Below are 3,234 nucleotides of genomic sequence, written 5' to 3' on the forward strand. Positions count from 1 at the left end.
TGTATAGCCCTGGCTGTCCTGGAACTCACCCAGTAGACCAGGCTGGCCTCAAACTCAGAAATCAGCCTGCCTCTGCCTCCCAAGTGCTGGGACTAAAGTAGTGTGCCACCACTGCCCGGCTCAGAAGCAATTCTTGATTGCTCTTTAGGTTTTTTTGTAGAATCTAAAAGCACTGACCATTTCTTGATTGGCATGCATTATTTCATGTTGCTCTTCTGTTTTGTCCTTTCTGAAATTGCTTTCTCTGTCCCTTCTCATGTTGATATTTTGCTTACAGTTCTGTTATTAGCTACTCACACATTAAGATATTTAAATCTGTGGGTTTAGTGGTAGCTTGGTAGAGCTGATTTGGGGCTTTAAAGCCTGAAAATAAGCCACGGGTTGTCCCTAAATTTAATTATCAACCAGAATTCAACACACAACTTCCTTCAGTTTTGCTAAGTATAGAACTGTTTGGAGAATTTGCTAACTCTTGAAAAGTCAGTCTTTTAATAGAGGAAAGTTGTAAACGTTTAACTCAGATCAGTGTCTTGACACACCAGGTATTAAGTGTCTATAAGATGCCTACAGCTGATAGCACTTCTTTATTTCTTTGTATTAAATATTGAATTGAGGTATGCTTAAAAGTGAACTTATTAGCTGGGTGGTGGTGGCGCACGCCTTTAATCCTATCACTTGGGAGGCAGAGGCAGGCGGATTTCTGAGTTCGAGGCCAGCCTGGTCTACAGAGTGCGTTCCAGGACAACAGCCAGGGCTACACAGAGAAACCCTGTCTCGAAAAACCAAAAAAAAAAAAAAAAAGTGAACTTAAGTATTGTACATTCATTTCACAAGGGTCAGAACACTTTTCAGTGACTTTATCACACTGTTTTAAAATGTGTTGTATCATGTAACTTCTGATTGCTTTGTATGGTCTTTAGGATTCCTTTCTGATAAGGATTAAAACTAATGGTACCCAACATTGTGATCGTCACGTTTCTCCTACACCTAGTATCCAGCAATATAAAATCTGATCTGAAGGCTGTGATGGTTAGATACAACTTTTAAAATTGGTATTCAAAACGAGTCTTCCCTTAGCCTGACTGTCCCTATTAGCTTTTCAGTATTCCCATTTCAGTGCAAGATTATTATTCTTAGCCAGGCAGTGGTGGCGCACACCTTTAATCCCAGCACTTGGGAGGCAAAGGCAGGCGGATTTCTGAGTTCAAGGCCAGCCTGGTCTACAGAGTGAGTTCCAGGACAGCCAGGGCTACACAGAGAAACCCTGTCTCGAAAAACCAACCAACCAACCAACCAAAAACAAACAAAAAGATTATAATTCTTGGTGGGTTCTCCTTGATTTAAAAAGAACACAAAAAACCTTACTGTACTACCTTCTCTGTAGCTTGGGGGTGTTACTGCTATTTCTAGGCCGGGGTTAAGAAGCACAAATACATTACATAGGGCTGCAGTTGAATATTTGATGAGTATGTAAGTATTTGTTGGTTACATAAGACAGGTGGGGATAAGACTGCTCCTTTCTGTCAACACAAGCTGCTTGGTTTCATTCTTAATACTGTGTGGGAGTGCCTACCTCATATGCTGCTCTAATGTGTAAAGTTTTTCCTTTGAAAGTTTTTGTGGAATTGAGACAAGTAACAAGGTTCAGTATAAAAAGTGCACACACATACATATGTGTGCACGTGCACGCCAGTCCCAAGTTCTGCACTCCCTCCTATCTATTTGCTATTTTCTTAGTACACCATCAGAACTTTATTCTTGTTTTGTACCTTGATACTTGAAATTACAGTCAGTGGAGCTTTCTGTATTGGATCCTTAGTAACTGTCCTGGTATTTGTCCACATAACCTGCTATATCTAAATAAGTCATCTGTGTTAGAATTTTTAATAGGATTACTTTGAAAATACATTCACATTTATAACCAAAAAGTATTGAGCTACTCTGTTTAAAAAACTTGGTAGGTATTTTTTGAGAGGAGAAAAGGAAACTGGCAGGAAGTTTAAATTGATATTTCTCAGATATAAGAAAGCAGAAGTGTTTATAAGGCAGAAAATCTTGACTTAGCTGTTTTGGTTTGCTTTTTAAAAATTATTTTGTATACATGTAGGTATGTGTGCTGTGTGCCTGGTGCCCTTAGAGATCAGAATAAGGCATCAGATCCCTTGAAACTTTGAGTTAAATATGGTTTTAAATCACCATTTGGCTCCTGGGATCTGAAATCCCACTGCAAGAGCAACATTGAGCTATCTCTCTATCCCCTTTTTGCTCTACTTTTTAAAGGTGCCTTGTTCTGAAATTTAACCAAATAAACATCAGTTTGGGATTATTGTTCAGTGTTTATTTTTGTACTTGGGTGTCTGCTCTTCAGTGATTTCATTATTCTTTTTTTTTTTTTTAATTTATTTATTATTATATGTAAGTACATTGTGGCTGTCTTCAGATGCACCGGAAGAGGGCCTCAGATCTCAGTTCGGATGGTTTGAGCCACCATGTGGTTGCTGGGATTTGAACTCAGGACCTTCAGAAGAACAGTCAGTGCTCTTACCCACTCAGCCATCTCACCAGCCCCCTATTTCATTATTCTTATATTGTGATAATAATAATGCTCTGTAGTCAGCATATCTTTTTCCTTTTGTGTGTTTGTGTGCATATGTTACACGTGGGCACTTGCGTGTTTGCCATTGTGTGTGGAGGTGAGGACAACTGCAGAAGCTGTTTCTGTTCTACTTGATGAGTTCCACGTTCAAGGGATCATATTCACCTAGGTCATTGGGCTTGGTGACCAATTAATTCCCTCTAAGCTGTATCACTAGCCCTGAGAATGTCTTTTAATGGTCAGAAGTACATAACACTTAGTCTTTTTGCTCCCCCCTGTCTTAGATACTATTGTTTTATATTGAACTAATAACAGTTCCCTTGCTTCAGCTTTTAAGTGTTGAAATCACAGGCATGTGCCACCATACCCTTCTCAAGGTCTTATCTGAGCATTTAAGGGGGTAACTTGTCTAAAGTTTTTGGGTTTTTCTTTTTTCTCTCTTTTCTTATTATTAATATTTTTAAAGCTGTGCCTACTGTGATCATTTTTCTAGTCTGAAAGACCATGGTCAGTTTGAGTAATTTGTTTAAAAAGTGGTTTGTAGCTGGGCGGTGGTGGCACAAGCCTTTTATCCCAGCACTTGGGAGGCAGAGGCAGGCGGATTTCTGAGTTCGAGGCCAGCTTGGTCTACAAAGTGA

The 3,234-nt window shown here is 39.4% G+C and overlaps 1 protein-coding gene across 1 annotated transcript in view; it reads left to right on the top strand.

The window, feature by feature from the left end:
* Fxr1 (FMR1 autosomal homolog 1) overlaps positions 1–3,234 on the top strand; it is a 53,178-nt gene that overhangs the window by 36,621 nt on the left and 13,323 nt on the right. The window lies entirely within an intron of this gene.

This window comes from Mastomys coucha, unplaced genomic scaffold (assembly GCF_008632895.1).
Source record: "Mastomys coucha isolate ucsf_1 unplaced genomic scaffold, UCSF_Mcou_1 pScaffold17, whole genome shotgun sequence".
NCBI classification, from domain to species: domain Eukaryota; kingdom Metazoa; phylum Chordata; class Mammalia; order Rodentia; family Muridae; genus Mastomys; species Mastomys coucha.